The sequence below is a fragment of the Brachycentrus maculatus genome, unplaced genomic scaffold (assembly GCF_059751285.1).
Source record: "Brachycentrus maculatus isolate JH-2025_06_01 unplaced genomic scaffold, ASM5975128v1 h1tg000018l, whole genome shotgun sequence".
In the NCBI taxonomy this organism is placed as follows: domain Eukaryota; kingdom Metazoa; phylum Arthropoda; class Insecta; order Trichoptera; family Brachycentridae; genus Brachycentrus; species Brachycentrus maculatus.
In genome coordinates this window covers 267,177-275,000 of record NW_028280772.1, presented here as the reverse complement: position 1 = coordinate 275,000, position 7,824 = coordinate 267,177, and the positions used below count along the sequence as shown (strand labels likewise).

General features: G+C 36.1%; 1 long non-coding RNA gene across 1 annotated transcript; it reads left to right on the top strand.

Annotated features, from left to right (window-relative positions):
• Nucleotides 1-378: 378 nt before the first annotated feature.
• On the top strand, nt 379-7,391 carry LOC148313123 (uncharacterized). Its single transcript, XR_015838230.1, has 3 exons — nt 379-504; nt 2,552-2,826; nt 4,729-7,391. It is a non-coding gene; the product is annotated as an uncharacterized LOC148313123 (long non-coding RNA).
• Nucleotides 7,392-7,824: the final 433 nt, after the last annotated feature.

The window sequence follows — 7,824 nt, the reverse complement described above, 5'->3', positions numbered from 1 at the left end:
CTGAACTTTTGAACTCAACTAAACGCCTAAACTCTTTTTATAAATGTCGCGTTTTAGCCGTGACCTTTCTATTTTTGTTTACACTGAAATAAATAAATTTAGATAGTGAAATATCTTCTTTGTAATATTAATATTATAATTTTGAAAATATGTAATACAACAAATTTCAATATCAATACCATTTAACCTGAAAAATTAATGATAAATATTTCGGCGGGTGGATTCGACATTCAGCCGCGGCGAAGTCACGCCCAGCCGCGGCGAAGTCACGCCCAGCCGGGAGTTTAGTACTAGTAGCCGTTTACGTCACTTCCGGCCGCTAGCGAATATCACTTCCAGCCATAAAAAATCGAGGTAGTTGGCGGTCTTTATATAAATAGTTAGTCTGTGGTTTAGGTGCTCCCGGGTGGTTTGAAGCGAAGTCCGATTCTCCGGAAATATTAGAATTTAATAAAGTTAGAATAGGGTCTGAATTGTCGGTGTTGATCGTCTAAGATGTACGAGGTTCGTGTTTTTGGCTCGATTTAATTCGAGTTCTTTTTATTTACTTGACATTTCGTTAATTCATTTTCTATATTATATGCGTCTTAACTTCGGATGAAAAAATAATCGTTTTTTTTTATTTTTTTTAATGCATCGTGTAACTCGCTTTCACTGAAGTGCTGTTTGGTTTTAAAGGCATCTATAAAATTATTCCCCCGTCTTCAGAATTACTTACAAAAATGATAACCCTTGTTTTGCGCCGATTTTTTTTTACTGAGTGCTAACATATTGACACAATCAAATTACATATACAAGTATGAAGAGATAAAGGGGACTTCTCTAAAATAAAAGATACAAAGTAAAACATGTAATTTAATTTAGATATCATTTTGAATCCGCGGGTAATCTAAATTTCAGGTCATTTCTGCATCAATAATTAACGTTAAAAACTAGTCGCGATATACCGCGACTACCATATGTTGTCGTGAATTGACAGTTTTGAATTTAATCCGATTATTTGCTGACTGAAGGATTATTTTAGCTACTAAATCCTCCATTACTTTCGCAAGTGTGTTGTGGCATAAAAATTTCACGCATTTTTCCTGTATCTAATTCTCTTATATCGTAACACATTGATTGCCAACTGTGAGATAATTCCTATATTGCGTTCTTTGCTAAGGACGCCGACTACGAGTTATCTCTCACTGTGTTTTTTGTTACCATATTTGTGCAGCTACTCTCAAATTCCATCTATATTAGTGCTAATATGGATAGATGCCACAACTAGGCGAAAAAACCCTCACAATACTTACTCCTATGTGCCCTTCAACAAAATACAACCTAGCAGCCTCAAAAAATCCGTACCCAATATAAAAATCCATACACAAATTAAAATGGAGTTATACAAATTAACGCCAAATCAATAATAAGTAAATATATATATATATTTAAAATTACATTATACCATAGTGCTACCATTTCTGCACAGGGTATCCCACAATACTACATCAAAAAACTCGAGCATGTGTGGTCTGTCTGCATCGGAGAGAATCAGGGAAGGGAGACTTTCAAGTCCCATCCGTTTGTCCATCTTAACTCTAAAACTAGTCTGGGCAAAGCGTATCCAGGGCGAGGTGTAGTGCCGTTTCACCCATCTCGTCATCACATATACAGTGTGAGATATCTTTTAATTTGAACCTATGGAGGTATTCAGCTAAACTTCATGGACTGTCAGCATCTGTATATGCTTGGGTTGGAAAGGCGCCGCCCTGACTAGCTTATAAGCTTTCCGGACATCTGGAAAAAAGGTCTCGGTTGTTCTACCTGTTGAAAAACGAATATTCTTTCCCTTCTTTCCAGCTTCTATAAGTTGACGTTTGATTTCTATGGCGATCGGGTTGTATGATGCTTTTTGCTTGAGTAACTCCAGCGACGCTCTGGAGTCACTCAGGATCTCGATGTTATTAATGAATGAGGGAATGTTTATACATTCGTTTGAATGTTACATTCGTTGAGGATGCCATGACTGGCGATGCAATTGTCGCAGTATTGCTTTTTGTGTGTTTTTGGACAGAATGCAACTCGAGAATGACTCGAAGAGTCTGTGTTTGGTTTGAGGATTAATACATAGATTGATTTTATATAATAAAATAATATGTCTAATGCTTGAATTATTGATATGTTTTATGTTGGTCATGCTATTTTTTAATTGTCTATTCTAACATTGTTATTTTGGTTATATTGTATAAAGTAAATATTTCAAAAAAATTAAGTTTTGTAAAAAGGTCTCTTCGACATATCAAAGAAGGAATTTTTGGCAACCAATAAAGATAAGAAAATAAATATGGTTGGATGGCTTCTGGGAAGAGAACAAAAAATCAATGCTAGCTTACATGAACTGAAAATTTATTAATAAATGAACAGAAAATATAATCTTTATTTAAATCAAGAGGTAAAAGAATAGGTTTTTTAGACTGGAATTCTGAAAATTGCCGCGGCAGTCAACGTGTTAAGGTGCCAGTCCAAGGTCAGATTAAATATAATAAATGAATATTTTTTTTTCTTTCAGCTGCAAATATTGTACTTGGAAAACAACTTGCACTGCCCGAAAAACAGAGAGCGTTATGTCTTCCTGATTGCGATCAACCGGGTCATGGCGCACATGTCGGGAACGGCCCGCAACTGCAACCGATGCGACGACCCGGGCTGCTTCTTCAACCTGTCTCTGCAGGACATGCGCCAGTTCTTCTCCTGTCGCTTCGACCCGGAGTGCGCCTTCAGGCTGCACCACGAGCTGCAAAGCGGTCACAGCGACCACTTCGATCCCGCTAAAGCAGGATAAAGGTATTTGTTGCCAAATTTTAGAAAATAAAACCCTATCAGCGAAAGCTAAGCTGCGATATACAATGGACTAATGTGTAAAGGCAACTAGCCGTAACTCAAGTTGCGGCTGTTCGACGAACACGGCTCAAAGCATTCTTGTAACTGGCCTCTATCATTTGCAATCACTGATTTTGCTCTATCTCTTACCTTTACCAAGATATTCATTATCCAAATAGGCGCAAAATCGTATTGATTTGATACATGTTTTGGCAAAAAGCATCATTTTATGTTAACTATACACTCGTTCATCTCAAAACTACTGTTTTCAACTTACGGCTATTTGCCTTTTCACATTAGTGCCTAGTTTCAACTCTAATGTATGGAAGTGAAACATGGAGTTGGCTAAAAAAGGATGAAATTAGACTGAATGTAGTTGAAATGCGTTCTCTCAGACAAATTTGCAGCAAAACGTATGATAGATGTCCAAACGGTGATGTAAGAAATGTATGCAATACTGAGATAAGCATTATCGAAAAATCAAGAAAGATGTGTTGAGATGGTTTGGGCATGTGAATCGAATGAGTGAAGAGAGGATAGTTAATCAAAGAAGGTGAATGAGGTTGGTAATAGAAGCAGAGGAAGACCAAAGAAAAATGGAATGATAAAAAATTTCAAATACTTAGGTGTGGTTGTGTCAGGAGTCAAAATAATCGGCATCTATGTATGAGAAGATGCTTGAATGTGGAAGAGGCAAAGATTGTGTGCATAGATAGATTTGTGTGGCGTCCTATTCCCTCTGCCTACCCCTGCGAGAAGCGGCATGATAGTTAGTTATATAAAAATTCATCTAATCATATGTGATCTCTGGCAGCATTGTCAGATTCACCTTGATTTAGTCAACACTTTGACTGCCACTTTCTTCACACAAGACATTCTAATTTGACCTTGTCGGCCACCGGTGGCTGACAAGGTGGCCGACAAGATGCAGCAAGAATGTCTTGTGTCGGCCACCGGTGGCTGACACTATATACCTTATTTTTTGAGTTTTGAGATGCGCATATCTGACAACTGAAAAAATTATGCTGTATAAATTCATAAATTGCTGTTCAGAATGGCGCTCCCACCAACGAGATGGTTGACACAGCGCCACCTTTTGAATTTTTCTAATTGCACCGAGTCAGTTACCCGTGTCCGACACATGAAAATACTCAATAATTTTACAAAAAAAATTGTATCAAAATAAAGCAATTATTGCATAAACACCTATTTTATGAAATAAAACCATTAAACACAAAAAAAAATTAGAAATTTTACAAAATGTTTGCTGGCAGTGAACGTGTTAAGCTAAGTGTTCCTTGGCTATCTTCTCCGTACTCTTTCTCGTTCACGCTTGCTAGATCTACTTTATTTACCTTCCTCATACCTGATACCCTTTTCCCATATTTTTATTTACGCCATACACACGTTTTCCTCACCTCCAACTAAGGGAAGACTGTTCAAATCAGATACGATCCTGGGCCTATCAAAATAAATGAATACTTTGGAGGGCCGCCGAAACAAATTCATTAAGATTTAAATGAAAATATAAAAAATACAGGCATGTCGTTGTTATAACACAATTAATGTGAATAAATATTTAATTCTTTGGGATGCTCTTAAAATAAAGTAAATTTTCATTTTTGCCATAGATCAAAAACATGTCCCGAGCCGCACAACTTCAAGACCGTGCTTTGGACAGCCCTGATCTAAGGGATTGCATTTCAGTAGCATTTACTCTGCTTACACCTTTCTTTTACCAGTCCCATGTTTATAATTGTAATATAATCCCACCAAATGACGAGATTAAAAAAAAACTTACTTGTATAGCATGTCTTTCTTCTGTTACTGGCTAAAAGCTCTACCAGATGTTTTTTCTTTCAACAGATCTGATCAACACTTTGCACTGGATTGGGCTGGAAAACATTGCAGTACTTTCCAATTATAATGTTAAGAATACCTAAATGTTGTACTCCGGAATCAAATAATTCCCTCAATTATAATAATCCTGTAGTAGATGTACGACATTGGGGTATTGATTGTGGTATGAAAAAATCCCCATGTTCGGAATTGCTGTTTGTGACTTTCAAACCCTCTCTCTTTCTCTTTCTCGGTTGTAGGGTTAGTCGCTGGCGGTCACCAAAGTTTACTCCCATTCTTGTGTTGTAAATACTAAGTTCAGTACAACTCAGAGGTGACAGTTCTGATGAGAGCTATTATTGGTAACATGTATTGGAATTCGCGGCAGTCTGGAATCTGTAGGGTGATCATACCAAATCTAACGGGATAGCGTAAAGTGAAGCGCAGAATCAAATCTAAGAAAAGTATTGGGTAGAAGTGATGGGGTAGAGTGGAAGAAGTCAGAGATTAGTGGAATACTATTTTATTTTTGACAGAATACAAGTTGTATGATTCTAATGGTTTTCCGCCAGCCAATTAGAATGTGAACCCACTCCCTGGTTTTTACACCCCTCTCTGCGGTTTTGCATTCCTCCTCACATAAAATAAGTTTTTCCCTCATTCGCTGTCAACCATGCACTTACAACATATCTCCATGAATGTATTTGAAGTGTGAACCTTGCCACGGGTCATCATCATGTATAAATGTAAATTTGTTGGAGATGATGTTGGTGGTGCTGTGAAAGTGCTTTGTTAATTAAGTTGTTATTGTGTTACTTTTATAAAAAATATTTAATTGACAAATGTTTATTTTCGTTGAGGTCCAAATTGCCAATAGTTATTTTATATCTTGTCTCGAATGGAATTTATTTTATAAGATGTATTTTATTATCGGTTACTGTCAGATAGAGTGAGGTCAATATTCATTTAAAAAAATGTTTTTCATAAAAAAAAAAAAGAATTTATGTCTCGAGGTCATAACATAAAATGTCTTGTGATACCAGATACAGTGGAACCTCTCATAATGAGTTTAATTCATTCCAACATCTTATTTGTTAAGCGAAACACTCGTTGAGCGAAACATTTTTTCTATAGCAATCAAAGAATATTCGATAGTGCGTTCCAGGCTTCGGCCTGAAAATTCTATTTTTATATTATTTTTTTAACGTTTATTCAAATAAAATTACTTAAAAATTGTTAGGATTGTAAAAACTTGAAAAATAATATAGATTTGAAAAAAAACCTAAATAAAGATATGATTTTAAGACAAATAATAAACTAGAAAACTGTTTTAAGACATTTGTTTTAGCTGATGCTTGAAAATTTGCCAAAAATGTGTCACAGCATTATCATGAATAAATTTGTAGCACTAATAGACATCTACTTATTAGGGTGATGCTTCTCTTCATATATGATGCGACAATTTTCCATGCTTTCAACATTTCTCTTATTGTGCTAGTAGATTGTTGCTCTGCTACTTTCTCCTCCTCCATTAACAAACTCCTCTCCATAATGTATTGCTTTGAAACACGATGCAACTCTATAAACTCTTCGGTGGTCAGCTCTTGGCTGTACTCTTTCACAAGCTCTTCAATATCGTTGCTATCTACCTCGAGTCCCATGATATTGGCTAATGACACAATATCGTTGACTGTAGACTCCACAGTTACTGCTGGAAAATCACATATGACAACACTCTCTGGCCAAAGTTTTTTCCAAGCAGATGTGAGGGTCCTCTTGGTAACTCCTTCCCGAGCCGCGAAAGTCCCGGTTCACATGTGAATCCCGGGAAAAAGGGACTCGCCCTTTCTCTGTTACTTGTTAAGCGAAACATCGCTCGTTAAGGGAACAACTTTTGCCCTTTTTTTTTTTTGCGCGTTATGTGAATTACTCACTATGAGAGGTGCTTGTTATGAGAGGTTCCACTGTACTGTTAGCTGTAAATCCAGGAATAGAACTAAATATAATATATTTTTTGTTTGTTTTTTTTTTGTTTGTTTTTATTTTGTTGTTTTAATTGTTTTTCAAATTTTTTTATTTATTTATTTATTGTTTTTTTATTATTTTATTTTTATAAGCCTCCTCTCGTTTGCGAGTATGCGTTTTATTGAATTGAAATATATATGTTTTTGTATGGTGATTATTTTTGGCTGTGAAAGTTTTATTGAAGAGGCGGAGGGAGCAGACAGCCGAGGGGTGGGTAGTCATCAATGCTGTATATTGTGATCCTTAATTTCAAAACCATTCCTCTAAATCAGGGCTGTCCACACCAGATACAATCCTGGATCAATTTAAATAACTAAACACATTATAGGGCAGCAGAAATAAATACTTTAACCTTTGTACGCAGGGACATCATTGTACACTAACAAAATTGGCAAACAAACACACTGTAAAGAAATTCCCCTAATAATAGTGACAGAAAATTGGTTGCCATATAATTTTTTTCATTTTCTCTAGTTTATTTGGGATGCCATAAAAATACAATTATGTCTTACAAAATTAATTTTGTAAAAGCATTTTTTTTGTGGTAGATATAAGCCCTGGTCGTGCTTTGGACAGCCCTGGTCTAAATATGTGTTAATATAAGTGTGTGTATTGTAATTCTGTCATATTCCCAAGTTTTTTTTCCTCAATAAAATTGATTTTGAACAAACATGCCTTACTTATTTTATTTAAATTATTACAATGCAATAAAAATTTGTGAATAAAATAATAAAAAGGTGGATAAGAATAATATGTCATAATCGTCCAGGTCAATTGAAACTTGTAACATACTACTTCAAGGGCGCTTATAAAGACATGGATGATGACATCATGATGATAATGATAGATAAAAAAAATAATGCGTGTGAAGCAGTATCGGAGTGTAGAGTAGGCAGTCTGGGTGGAAAAAAGAGGATCCGACATATTATTATACCTTCTCGGTCTTCTTGGGCTAGAGTATGGCTAAGACATTGGGCGGGATGCATCGAGTGATGGTTATGTGCTGGAAAGCAGCTTGTTGTGCTCCTCGTTATTGTGGATGTCCAACTGAGGATGGTGGGGGGTGATGCCGGCCTTCTTGTTGTCTCTGGCGGCATT